The following is a 14,904-nucleotide window of genomic DNA, read 5'->3' as shown; positions in this document are numbered from 1 at the left end:
CATCGGCGTAGGAGATTATGTTGAGGTTGTGTTGGCGTGCGATGGCCGCGAGGGGGCTCATGTAGACGTTGAAGAGGGTGGGACTCAACGAGGATCCTTGAGGGACGCCGCAGATGACTTCGGTGGCCTCTGACTTGTACGGTGGTAGGCGGACTCTCTGTGTTCTTCCGTCGAGGAAGGAGGTGATCCATTCCAGTGCCTTCTCCTGGATTCCGATGTTGCGAAGGCGCTGCACTAGGGTGCGGTGGCAGACAGTGTCGAAGGCCGCGGAGAGGTCCAGGAGGATGAGGGCCGCTGTTTCTCCGTTGTGCATCATGGCTCGGATGTCATCGGTGGCAGCGATGAGGGCGGTCTCGGTGCTGTGGTTGGCTCGGAAGCCAGACTGTGAGGGGTCGAGGGATCCATTCGTCTCGAGGAAGGCGGCCAGCTGTTTGTTGACGTTCTTTTCGATGACTTTGGCCGGGAACGGGAGGAGCGAGATGGGACGGTAATTCTTGAGTTCGGTGGGGTCCGCTGTAGGTTTCTTGAGTAGAGCGCTGAGTTCTGCGTGCTTCCAGCTCTCCGGGAAGGTGGCGGTGTCGAAGGAGGTGTTGATAATGTCCCGCAGGTGGCGTGCGATGACAACGTCGGCCTTGTTGAAGACGTGGTGAGGGCAGGGGTCGGTCGGAGATCCGGAGTGGACGGAGTTCATTGTGCGGATGGTGTCTTCGGTGCTGATCGGAGTCCAGGCGCGGAGGGTGGTGGTGGGTGGCGTTGCTGCGGTTGTGGCGTGCGTCGGTTGGATGCTGAAGCTGTTGTGTATGTCCGCGATTTTGTTGTGGAAGTAGGAGGCGAGGGAGTTGCAGAGGTCTTGCGACGGGGTGATGTCGTTGATTCCGGCGTTGGGGTTGAAGAGCTCTTTCACGATGTTGAAGAGTTCCTTGCAGTTGTGTGCGTTGTTGTCCAGCCGGTCCTTGTATGCATTTTTCTTGGTGGCGCGGATCAGTTGGTGGTGTTTCCGGGTGGCGAGCTTGAGGGTGTTCATGTTGTCCATTGTTGGTTCCCTTCTCCATACTTTCTCGAGGGCTCGGCAGTTCTTCTTGGAGCTCTTGAGTTCGTCGGTGAACCATGGGGCTTTCTTGCTGCTGGGTCTGCTGGGCGGGGTCCTCAGCGGGGCGAGTTCGTCCGCGCAGTTGCTGATCCACTTCGTGAGGTTGTCGGCGGCCTGGCTGGGGTTCGCTGAGCCGGCAGGAGGGTGCTGGCTCAGGGAGGCGGTGAGCTGGTCGGCTGTGATCTTGTTCCAGCTTCTTCGGGCAACCTGTTGCTGGTGGTGGTGGATCGTCGTTCTTTTGAAGGTGAAGTGGACGCAGCTGTGGTCCGTCCAGTGGAGTTCTGTAGCGTGGCTGAAGGCGATGTCTTTGCTGGATGAGAAGACGGCGTCGAGTGTGTGTCCGGCGAGGTGGGTGGGGGTGGACACCAGCTGCTTGAGTCCGAGGTTGGCGAGGTTGTCGAGCAGGGTGATGGTGTTACGGTCGCTGTTGTTCTCCAGGTGGAAGTTGAGGTCCCCCAGGAGGATGTAGTCAGCGGAGGGGAGGGCATGCGGGCTGATGAAGTCGGCGATGTCCTCGCTGAATCGTGTGCGTGGTCCCGGGGGTCGGTAGATCAGGGTGCCTCTGAGGGTGGTCTTCGGGTCGGTGTGGATCTGGAAGTGCAGGTGTTCGGCGGTGGTCAGGGTGTCGTCGGTGTTGGTCGTGATGCGGATGGTGTCTCTGTGGATGATGGCGATGCCTCCTCCCGTCTGGTTGGCGGTGCGGTCCCTCCGGGTGATCTTGTAGCCCTCTGGGATGGCGATGGCGATGTCGGGCGCTGAGGAGGCGTTCATCCAGGTCTCCGTGAGGAAGGCGATGTCAGGGGCTGTGGTGTCGAGAAGGTTCCAGAGTTCGATGGCGTGTCTGTGGACGGAGCGGGTGTTGAGCAGGATGCACTTGAGGTGGTTGCTGCTGGTGTTCGGCTTGGCGGGTGCTGGTGCCGAGTAGGTCCGGATGCAAGTGAACATGCAGGCGTGGCAGCTGAAGGGTCCGTGGGTGTGCCTCGGGGTGGCTCGGTGGCATCCCGGGATGCCGCCGGTGTTGAGTGCGATGAGTTCGGCGGCGTTGTAGGTTCGTCGGGTCGGCATTCGTCGGTGGGGGCCAGGGGTCCTGGCACTGGGTGCGGTCCAGGCACGGACGGGCGCAGACGGGCTTACCTTTGGCGCGCCTTCGGCGCACAATCGGCGCGCCCGCTGCGCGTCAACGCTGCACGTTCGCACGGTCGCCATATATGGCGAAGTGCGCGGGGGGGCGGAGCAGCTGGGAGGCGGGAGCGGGGAGGGTACAGAAGGCAAAAAGGGGTGGGGTTAGCGGTGGTGGCGGAAAGCGGGGAGCGGGGAGGGAGAACGAAGGGGCCAAACAGACAAGCAAACAAGCAATACAGAAGGTAAAAGGCAGATACAAGGTACAGGCAACACTAAATACAGTTCAGGATAACAATGACGACGGGGGCAGGTCAGGCGGTCACGGACCACGCTGCTAGAGGCAGGGGGCGTGGTCACGCGGCGGAGCTTGGCCGGCGAGGCAGCGAGGCAGAAGGCGGGGAAGACGCATGCAGCAGCTGGTGGCCGTGCGGCGCGGGGGTGTCCTAGACCTAGGTCACAGGCCTCCAGCGTGCGGGGGTACATGCCAATGTGGCCAGCAGGAAATGTTTGGGCCTGCAGGGACGGTGTTTAGATACTGTTTTCGGGAGGGCTGTAGAAACGCAGCCATTGGCTGCTTCCACAGTGGGTGGGTCTTGCATTGATTGAGGGCCGTAGATCTAAAGGTTATTCGTGGGAGTTGAAACTATTTAGGTTTCTAGTGTCTAGCATCGGAAGGAAAATTATGCAAGCCCAATACAGGTTTGTTTATAATTAGTGTTATTGGGTGGAAACCCTTAAACCGCCACACCCTGCCCCAATCTCATTCCTGCCCCCTGCGAGTTGGCCGAATCCCAAAGGAATGTTTTTGAAACCGTATGCATGGAATTGGGCTACTGTGGAGCCCTGGCTGGGGATGCTATTTAAAAACAGGCTTCCGTGTGGATGCCTTCGGATCAAGTACCTGGGCCTCTTCGGGTCTGGCTGAGTTGCCATGGAGATAGGTTTGAAATATTCCTTTTGCTGTTTATGAGCGGGTTTTACTGCTTGATCTGACAACCTATGCTTCCAGCTGTTCTTAACCGTGCCCTTTCATTTTTCACTCGTTTTGCGAAAAGCCCAAAGCTATTATTATGAAGAGAAGTGTTTCAATGGTTTTCGTAATGCGGCAATCAGTGTACCTAATGTAGCTTCAGTTTGTACCACATATTAATGTTCTCTCTAATATCTACATTTTTTCATCATGTCTGACTCCTAACATTGTGTTGGCTCGTAGCTGATAGCTCGGTCCCTTAATATATTCAAGTTTCGTGCCAAGTTATCTTAACCTCGGAGACCTCATCACTCCAGATGTTGCAAGTGCCTCTTCCACGTAAACCAAGCGCGTGCCTCACGCTGAAGGGGGAAAAAAAGATGAGGAATGGAGGAGGCAGCAGGGGGAGTGGGGAGAGGAGGGGGCCTGCGCCTGTTTCCCTTGTGGGAGCGAGCAGGAACCATATGTTTGTAATTAACACATGGTTTGAAATCTCACTCCCGCAAGGGAATCGCCAAATGTGCATGCGTGGAATTGAAAGCAATGCAATGCGTGCACGTTTTTGGCAGCAAAGCTGAAGCGATTGCTAAAGGTCTTTTCCTAATCAGCGCATGCACGCAGCGTAGGCGAGACCTAAAAACAGTACAGGAAAAGGTCACCATGGAGAACAAGCCTCCTGAACTGAAATGAACCGAATTTTCAACAATTCTCGAAGCTGAAAACAGTGGAAACCCTTCGGTAAAATTCGTTTAGTGAAGAGTTGTATAACGTTTCTGTTGGGTGGCAATCTAGCAATGTGTTGATGAGGAGAACGGTGTAATATGCTTGACGGGCAGAATTGTAAGCATGCACAAAAGACACCATGGTGTCTGTTAACGCAACCAGGAATAGTTCATGAAATTTCAAGGTGGACAAAACAGTCTAAATATTATGAGCAGAAGCCATGTAAAATTCACATTAAACAGAACTGCTTAAAATGTCTGATGCACTGAAAGTTGCATAATTTAGGAAGGACAAAGATGAAAACATTAAATGGGCCCACATTTAAAATATAAGAAGATATTATACAGCAAACGTTGTACATAGCAACACAGATAGAATACAATAATTGCTTAAACAGAAATGAATGAAATTAAGACATTTCCTTCATCTTACAGGACCATGCACATCCCATATTCAAAATCCATCCTACCTCCTACATCATTCAGCACTAACAGGAATACATAAGTATCAACAGCATATCCATGCAGCCTTAACCATTGATTCACCTGTCAGTGGAGATCATCCCTGCACAACCACATTTGCATACTGCCTCCACCATCTGTCTCTTTAGCGGTTCATACAACTTTCACCCTCTAGATCACCCAACTTTCTCCACCATCAATCATTCAAAGGTCCATAAAAGCTTCGCATACAATATCCACCTCACTTCCCCATTCTTGAACATCTGCACATGCCTCCAGCTACAGATTCACACACTACTTTCAACCATCCCTTCGCTGGCCTACTCGCGCCACCAGCTGTGTGTCTACCTCAATGATTCCACCATTCATTTCATTAAGAGGGCTTCTTCACTGAATAGTCTCAGAGATATGAAGAGTACTCTTTTGGTACCCGCTCTTACTAGGTGGTGTTGGTCTTGGCTTCGTTGTAGGTCCTGCTGTTGTCGGGGGTATTCCTTCTGTTGAGGGTGGTAAAAGAAAGGCATTTTATTCCACCAGATAAACAGCAGCACAAAGACAATAATTATACCCCCACTTTTTCGTGATGCATGAAATATGAAATAGAATCCCTTAGATTGATCCAGGGCCGAAAAACGCACATTATACAGAGCGAAGAAACAGCAAGACTGAGCCCTGTGCAATTCATTCAGTATGAAGCAAAATACTCAGGCTTTATCAGGCATTCTCTTCCCTGTTCAGGCATGGAAAACAGTAGATGGATCAGTAAAGTTCATTGACACAGGGATATGAATGAACCGGAAGAGCTTTCCATGCCTACCCTTGGTGCATAGAAGTGCACGAAGCACTTGAAACTGTCATGAATGATTTGAAATAGGACACGCAGCACTGTAATACAATGCGGCGAGGGAGGGTAGTGGCAGAAGTTTGCACTGGAAGCTTTAGCTCTAAACATTTTGCCAGTCAGCCTTGAGCGGAGAAGAGGGAGTAGCCCTCTGGGGCAAGAAAAGATTACTTTGAACTTGTAATCGACTCCTTTCTATACAGAAACAGTAATTGACAACTTAATGGCAAGAAGAAGATGGAGGTGCTTTGAGATTATTATCTGCTCTGGTTCTTGTGCATACCTTGAGGTTGGGGAATCCCGTGCAAGAGCCATACCTATTACTTAAAGGTACACAGTAGCTCTTCAATAATCCCTTTTCTTTTCAACTGTAAAGCACTGTACACATTGTATACTAATCTTTGAAATAAGTAACTAACAGCTTACTTTTATGTTAATATTCAAAGTTCCAGAAACCTGAAAAAGGAAGAAGAGGGCTAATTGCTACTGATTGAAAATAGTGACTCAGTGATTATTATGAAGTACGAACTACCTGGCGAAACTTGTGACTAACACTTTACTCCTAAGAAAAAAGTTTCTAATAAATATCCGAGCAGGAAGAAAAGCTAAAGAAGCCTGTATGAGAGCCTGAAGTAGATCTACTAAATATTTTAACAGTCGCAATCACAAAACATTGAATAAACGTTGTACACCCATGCTTATTAATCGAAGGGGATTGCGTGGCATTCTTCCTCTGTCTGTCTGAGACTTCTTGCTCTCCCCAGAATCAGTGACTTGTGGTCTGGGGAAACTCTTTCTTGCATCCAATAACAAAAGCCTGAATGCCTGCTGTAGGAAGCTGGCTCTGTACATTATACACCAAAGTGAGGTATAGTGTGCACGGAGTCCAGTGGAACCCCAAAGGAAGGCAGAGCTAAAAGTAGATAGCACCTTACTCTCTATTTGTGGTAGTGTGGGCGAGCAGTAAGGCTTTATCAGAGGGTAGTGTTAAGCATTTGGTGTACACACTCAATCAGCAAATGATATCACACACTTAAAAACTGAACTTCAGAACAATTGGTTTTGTATAAAATATTCTTTTTAGTTATTTTATTTCCTAGAACCAAGCAAGCCTGGCACAGGTAAGTGATAAGTACTTTGCAGTAATAATACAGTTTATAAACAGTTTGTGTTAGAAACGGGGTAGCGTGGTGCGGAGCGGGTAGGCCAAACTCGAAGGCATTGTGTAAAGCATCTGCGCAGCACACTCACAGGCGACACACTAGGTACACTACAAAAAGAGACCACACCAGGTTAGGTAAAAAAAACAGCATATTTATTATGCAGAACACGTTAGAATACCATCACAGTTGTGAACACTGTGCCAACTGGCACCAGGTAGCACTGTACAGGGGGACTATTTACAGGGCAGGGCCAATCAGGCCTCTGCCAAAACCATCATAAGTCCAAGAATAGGTGAAAGACCATAAGCAAGAATGTATGTAATCAGTCTGTTCCTACTGGTAGACCATGCCCGTAGCATAAATCACATTAACATTGGCATAAACATGCAAGCGGAAATCACATTAGCACAAAACCATTAGGCCTAACCATAAAACCAGCCATGTAGGCATAAACATGGGACCATAGTGGCATCACTGCAAGATCATTAGGCATACATCATATTATGCATCCCGGTAGGCGTAACCATATTAACATTGAGAGAACAGCATTAGCATGCAGCATCTCCGTAATATGAAAACACTAGGCCCAGAACCTGCATTAGCATGAACACATTAGCGCAGACATGGAATGAAAACATTAGGCATAGAAACATATTAGTATGTGGCACCTCTTCCGCAGGAACACAATAGGCCTAAAATCAACACTGCAACCCTGAGGGAAAAAGCATTAGGCAACATCCTAGGTACAAATGCACTCTGCAACCATATTCAGATGGGGTATAAACCATAGGCATAAGTACATTCGCATACATCACTTTAGCATGAGGCATACCCTAGAACATCGATACCTGACATAAGGCAACTTCATATGCATTAGGTGTGAGTAGACATGAAAGCCACCACAGCATGAAGTGGGCATAAAACGTCATTAGCATAGGTGCCGGGTAATTAGGCATACATCATGAGCAAAGAGGCAACCCCAGCATAAACAACACATAAGGCATAACGTCAGGTGTGAACCTCATTAGCAGTGGGCATGGGCACAACCTGGCATTCCAAACTACATGCCCCCTGTGGCAGATTAGTCTTTGGCACAAGGAAAGTCTAGAATTTGAAATTGCCAAATTGAACCATTGTGAAGACAACATTGAATTTACACATGCCATCAGCGACAAAGAACTGCCATTCTTAGATGTTTTGATTAATATTGAGGACACGCAGATCAAAACGAAAGTTTTCAGAAAAGAGACTGATGTGAATAATTCATTGTTATTTCACAGTTTTCACCCTCAAAACCTAAAGAATAACCTACCAGTATCGCAATACATGCGGATCAAAAGGATCTGCTCTCAAGAGGAAGATCTAAAAGAGAATCTCAGAATCCAACATCAACGCTACAAAGAACGAGGTTATCCTGATGAAATTTTGCTTAAAGCAAAAAAAAGGATAGATTCAAACAGTAGGGAGAATCTATTAATTCAGAAACCAAAAAAAACCTCGGACAGGCACGTGTTTGTATCCAAGTTTTCAACTTCATCTCAAAAATTGAAAACAATTATCAATAAACATTGGGATCTCTTGAGGAATGAAGATGATTTTAATGGAATTTTTGATAACAAACCAATTTTTGCGTACACAAGGTCGAAGAACCTTAAAGAACTGCTGTTGACCCCTACGAGAGACACAGAAGTGTCCAATAGAGGAATGAAGAAATGTGAGAATTGTGTTCATTGTTCTAATGTGATCACAGGAAAAACATTACATCATCCACAAACTGGAAAAGCAATGGAACTGCACTACAATGGAGACTGTAACTCAAAAAATTTAATTTATTACATCAAGTGTCCCTGCGGAAAAATTTACGTAGGTAAAACGGAGAGAAAACTCAAAACGAGAATAACAGAACATAAAAGCACAATAAGAAATAAAAATGTGAACAGTAACCTGGCAAAACACTGGAATGACAACAATCATGGCATAGCTCAGATTAGGTTCTCCATTCTGGAAGTTGTTAAAGTTTACGAGGGGGTTGATCTCACGAGATCCCTCCTCCAAAGAGAAATACATTGGATTAGGTTTTTGGTCACCCAGGAACCCAAAGGGTTAAATGAAAAAATCGATTTATCATGTTTCATATGAGTTTTTTACCCATGTAGTCTGTTTCAGCTTGATGTCTGCTTTTTTGTAGAATGTCATGACAATTGAATAATAGCACGAAAATGATGTACAGCAGGAGTTTTTTATAAAAACACACACTATTTTCTTCTCTTTCTTTCCTTTCTATCTTTTGGTGTTTATTTTATTTTTCACTTCGAGGCTCTATCGTGTGATCACCGAGTCGCTTTCGACCCTTTGAACATGGCGCCCGTAGTTTTGGGATTTCCAGCTGGTTAGCCGAGTCCTTTGTTAGTGTTTACACCCCCAGCCACCACGCTTTGTATTGAGGAAGACCGCGGTGTGTTCTACACAGCGAGTCGGTGCATTGAGAAGCAGTTGTAGAGCATATTCGAGTTGTGGAGCAGAAGTTTGAAGTATAGTCCTTCTGATTACGGTAAGGGGTCTCTAAATAATTCGTCTAGGTAGACGCGACTTGGTTGTGAGGTTTTTCGAACCCAGAGTTGAGTGACACGGTTTGTCATTGCAGATCAGATAAGATCCTCGCCAGAGCAGAACCCCCCGTTTTTTGGCACCGAGCGTTTACAATAAGGTAAGAGAGAACCGCGCGAATGGCTAGTCAGTTTACACGGACCATTTGATAGTTGAGAGCAGCTTTCTACATGGTTTTTCATACGTTTTTCACACGTTTTTATGGTCTAGATTGAAGATACAGGTGACTACGATACCAGTAAGTTCGTTTCTCCGTGATTTTGGGTTATTTCTTGGCACAGTGAGGTGCTTTCACTGGGGTGAGGGTTATGTGTGTTTTCACTCCGCTACCATGTTTTCAATGACGTTTTGGACACTTTGTACATATTGATGATTTGTTTTCTGTCTCATCTATGATTGATAGAGTAACCTATACACATAATTCATTTCACAGGCCCCTGAGGAAGAGCTCTTTTGAGCTTGAAATGCATTGGGCACCAAGATAAAGTCATCTATTGTCAATGTTTAAAAATGCAATAATGTGAATTTTATTTCATTGTATAACTATGTATTGAATGAAACTATTTTGTAACTGAGGAAAAGTTACTGAATCATTTTTTGATCATTTTTTGATAAACCGTATATCTTGAAAACAAACAATTGTGTTTAATTGAGTAAAAATTAAGGCGGAGTGTTTGTATTACAACCGCGCAGAGCGACAGTGCGCTGAGGTTAAGTGTCACAGACACTTAAGATAGGTTTTCAGTTGCAGGCACGGATAAGACAAACGTGCTACCTTAGCAGCACGCTTAGAGGAAAGATAAAACTTTAGTATAATTGGTTGAACCTTTGATAAACCCCGAGTGCTCCTCCTACCCACCATTCAGATTAGTCTTTGGCGCCACTGCGCCTGGGGAGTCCCCCTCTGGGACTCGACGGTCAAACCAATGCCGCATGTTGGAACTGCCCACTGTGCAGCGGGCAGTTGTGGAAAATATAGTCACCAAGTTACTGGGCAGTCTTGGGGACATGGGAGCCCTTCTTCTGGAATAGAAGAAGCTGCCCCAGATGCTGCAGCTGCCCACTGTCAGACGGGGCAGCTGTAAACTCAACCGGGCACCATGGGGCCCTCAGGGCAACACAGAGGAGAGCCGGACACCGACAATGTGCCCCAACACCACCCCCACCAAGGCAAGGCTGAGCCCCACTCACCGGGCTCACTGGCGTCCTTACGGCAATCTTCGGGCGCTGGCACTGTGCCTAGATAGGCTCCATCCTGCTGGCAGGCGGATTGGGGCAGCCGGGATGGAGCACGCACTGCTCCAGCTTCTTCTGTGGCTGCAGGGCTCCCTCACCATGTGTGGCCCTGCGTGCGTCGTGCTGCCTCGTTCCGTGGCCTCAGGAGCTTCCTTTAGCTCCGCAGCAGGCTGCAGACACGGGGCTCACCTCCTCTCCTGGGAGCCCCAATCACCGCAGCACCTCTCTTGGCTTCATCCGTGCCCCCTCCTGGGACCCGGGACTTAAATGGGGAGTTCGCAAGGCTCCTCTATGCGGGGTAGGCTCCCGCCGGCAGTTTGGCTCTTTCTGGGTGCCAGACGGCGGGGTGGGCTCTCACCTGACGGTCGATGGGCCGGCGTCTTCTTCACCAGCGCGGGGCTTCCACCGCTGACGGGAGCCCCGCTCGGCCACATTACTCCTTCCTGCCTCGGCCCCGCCCACGCCAGGCACCCTGCAGGCTTCAGGGTCGCCGTGGGCAGAGCGGCAGCCCCAGTTAATCCCTGTGCTGTGGCTGTGATTCTGGGCAATTTTGAAGCGTGGGGTAGGCTCCCGCTTCCATGGGCAATAAACCCACGGGGTGGGCACCCGCTGGGTTTCTAATTAGGCTGGAATGTGGGGTAGGCACCCGCTGTGAAATATAAAGTGTAGATGCGTGGTGGGCACCCGCTATTGTTAAAGCAGCCAAAAAGTGGCACCCACGCGGGTGGTCTCCCGCAAAGGCAGCAGACGGCGAGGTAGGCTCCCGCTTGGGGTAAATAAGCAAGATACAGAAAAATAACGCGGGATGGGCACCCCCTCCTCTTCTCCTGGCAACTTGGATATGGTGCATTGCCAGCACGGCCCTGCAGGCGCCCGCTCCCTTTTTCCCTGGCACTTTGAGAATAGCGCTTACGATGTGCTAGGTCCCACCAGCTTCAGGGACAGCAGATAGCGCACCTCTCCTGGTAATCACGCAAATAGTCCCACTAGGCACTAGAGGGCAGGCAGAGCAGCACAGGCACTTCAACTATGGTGATCACCAGGCGCTAGGTGGCTTACAATTCCAGGGTCCCACAGGAAAAGTTATTGCCCATGCTACTCACCTCCTTGGAGTGCAGGCCCACGACCGATGGCGCCCCCGAGGCGCTAGGGCAGGAGAGCAGGCAGGCGATACTGGAAAAGTTCAGCAGGCAGGGCACACTCATCAAGACAGGACAGCAGTTCCGGGGAACAGTCGTCCCCCATCCAGTGGCACTCCTCCTGGCACCGCAGTCTTCACTCCAGCAAAGGGCTCTCACTAGCCTGGTGGACAGCAGAGGGGTACAGTTGAGCACAGGGGCCAGCACACTAGGCTCTTGCGGTGGTACCTCCTGGCAGAGTGTCCCCTCTCAATCAAGTCAACGTTCAGTCTGTCACATGGAGGCACAGCCCCGTATATATAACCCCCTCACCTCACCTACCAGAGAGGGCTAGAACCTTCTAGAAGGCTCCTGGCAGTTCCAGTCCCAACTGTCACTGTGGGGGAGGTGTAGAGCACCCTGTCACTTCGAACACTAGACGGCCAACCCACTGCAGGCAGGCGGCACAAAGCACACAGCAATGGCGTCCATTTTAAAAGTGGAGTTAATGCAATGGCAAAAATAAAGATGCGTACACCATTGCACCGCATTTATTATTTTCTTCTCACACCACACATGGCATATACTTTTCCTACCATGGGAGAGATGCCCCCGAAAGGGGGGGTTTCCTAATATAAGCCTATGTAAGGCAGAAAGCACACACACTTGGCACTGCTAACCAGCGCTAAAGTGTCCAACGTCCTACAACCACTCATTCCACAACAGCAAAAAGGCTAGGGGGAAGGTGAAAAAGTTCGGGATGACCCTGCAAGCAGGGCCAAGTCCAACAGTTTGTATTGCAGTTGTATATATACTTTTGGTTTGATTACAGTAGAACTATTAGTAATGCAATTCTTTGAAATACACATACTTTGTACTGGCTTTTCAGTAGAATGACAAGTAGGTTACTTACAGATTACTTTCTTACACAGTGCAGTATACCTGTATACTGCACTGGGACATTTCCTGTAAACAGATAATTAAAAAGCGTTTTGGTTATCTTGTTACAGTTTTAGGATCTTTTATAGATTTTCCAACTCCACGCTTGGAACCTTTTCACAGAAAACAATCAATATTATTCTATGGAGGAAAATAGGGTTCAATGGCAAGCATTCGGTTGTGGGAGTTGGTATTCTGAGGGTAGACTCAGGGGTCCCCCAGGTTCAAGGATGCACTCTTGTTACACCCTCAGCGGCACTAGGGCGGGCAGGTGCAGAGTGCTGAGGCCCAATATTATCTAATAGGGGATGGGAGGTCTTCGGTTGGTGGCTACTTACAAGCAGGCCACAAGGTTGTGGGAGCAAAGCTAGCTCCTGGACTTAATCTCAGGGCAATTGGGCGTTCAAGCCAGCACAAAAGGTGCACCCTCAGTGGCACTGGGGCAGCCGGGTGGAGAGTGCTGTTTTGGCGTTGGGCGCCCTTTAGTTTTCAATGGGGAGTCTCCGGTTTGCAAACATACAGCAGGCTTGGGGACGAAGGTCTTCTGGGTGCGAGCACCACTTGGAGAGGTAAGTTGGGATGCTGGGGGTTCGTTAGACACCATTGGTTGGGCCACCCAAGGCCGTGGGGCGTTGGGTGCAGAGGTGTCTTGTAGGGTCGGATCTTCTTACCAGCTCATGATCACGGTTGGGGGACCTTCTGGTTTACAGGAGTCGGCTGGAGTCTTTTCTTTTGAAGGCAGGTTAGGTCCTCAGGGTTCTTGAGGCTGCTGGCAGCAGGACCCACTGGTGTTGTGCCTTTGCAGGTTTGATGTGGGACAGGCCGGTAGGGCTGGGGCCAAGTCAGTGGGCGTCCTCCTCTTCTTAGTTTCCACACGGTTGTTTGGGCCTTCTTCTTCTTTTCTTCTTGTAGTTTCTTTTCTGAGAAAACAAGGTTCAGGGGTGCCCCTAAATTCTAGATTTAGGGGTGTTACAGGTAGGTAAAAGGTTGGGACCAATGGGTCCCTTCCTTGGGTGGGTACACCCCTTGTATGCTACCCTCCAGTGGGAGGGGGGCATAAGCCTCACCCTGGTTGGCTCAGTCCCCCCATCTGCAATATGGCATGGACTGAGAGTTGTGCTTCACCTTGCCTCCCCCACCTGAGGGGTGGGGTTGGCAGAGGTGGGCCACATCCTTTCCTTTCTTGGTTTTTCCGCTGCTTCTCCCGTCCAAAGTGGGGGTCAGAACTAGTGGTGACCAGTTGCTGGCAGTAATAAAAGGCCTGGGGAAGCTCACAAAGGCGGCAAGCCTTTGAAGCTTCCCCTTCGTGAACCCTGCCCACTCTGGGGGAGGAGGCTTGGCACCTCGTCCCAGGATGTGCACTGTTTCAGACCCCAGAGAGTAGCAGGCTCTCGACCCAGGGGTCCAGAAACATGTCTGGTGGTGGCAGCTGAAAGCAGCCACTCAGCCTGGACACTAGTGTTAGGCCATTTTTCAGGGGGCATCTCTAAGATGGCCTCTGGGTGCATTTTTCATTAAATCCCACACTGACATCAGTGTGGGTTTAATGTGATGAGAAGTGTGATACCAAACATCTCAGTTTTCAGTGCCACTATTATAGTACTGTGGAGTTTGTAATAACCAACTCCCAGCACCATATAATCTTAATGGCAGCACTGCACTTACAATGTCTAAGAAGTGACTTAGACACTGTAGTGGTACACAGCTCATGCACCTGTACCCTTACCACTGGTATAGTGCACCCAGCTAGAGGGGTGACTGATCTATGCCAGGGCAGTGGGCTGTAGGCATGGCACACAGGGGTTTGTGCCGTGTGGACTCTTCACCTTGCTCTGCACCAAAACACGAAGCCTGCAAAGGAAGTGTGTGAGTGTAAAGATACAAGGCCTCTAAGGGTGGCACAATAAGTGCTGCAGCCCTTAGAGGGCATCACTGGTGACAGTGCCCTGGGTACCTGTGGTACCATTTACCAGGGACTGACCTGTGGCCAGAGAGTGCCAATTGGGTTTGCTCTCAAATGCAGTTTTTGGAAAAAAACATAGGCCCTGGGTACCTGATTGACAAGAGCCCAGGGCACACTCAGTCAAAGCACATCAACAGTTCAGCAAAAAGTGGGAGCAACCATGCATAAAGAAGGCCCTTTCTCACACCTGCTCTTTGTATTTGCATCAGATTGACACTCATATTGAGTTCGGGAAAGCACAATAATCTTCCCTCTTCTCTTGGAACATTTCATTTTAAAACAGTCTTCTGCCTTGTGGACTAAGCTCTTGCTCTAGTTCTGCCAGGATACCTTTTTCAAGGATTAGAGGGCACTACACTGCTCTTTGTTTTTCCACCAAGCTGATCAGGTTGTTAGGGGTATACCATGTGAAAGGTCACTGACCAGTGTGCAAACTCATTTTAATGTTGTTGTATCAGTTTTTATCTTACTCCCCATTTGGTCGGGTCTGGATCAGCAGGCCGCATCGGAAAATATAAACCTTTTTCAAGAAAATGTGCACTCACCTGTGTTGGTAGGTTTGGTTGATCATTGGTCTAGAGAGTCAGCGTTCTTTCTGGCATCACTAAATATGATGCTTTCATAAGGCATGCTCTTTACATCATAAGCCTGAAATTGCCCTCCAATTGATA

The sequence above is a fragment of the Lissotriton helveticus genome, chromosome 5_1 (genome assembly GCF_964261635.1).
Source record: "Lissotriton helveticus chromosome 5_1, aLisHel1.1, whole genome shotgun sequence".
NCBI classification, from domain to species: Eukaryota; Metazoa; Chordata; class Amphibia; order Caudata; family Salamandridae; genus Lissotriton; species Lissotriton helveticus.
Note: the sequence above shows the minus strand (reverse complement) of the source record.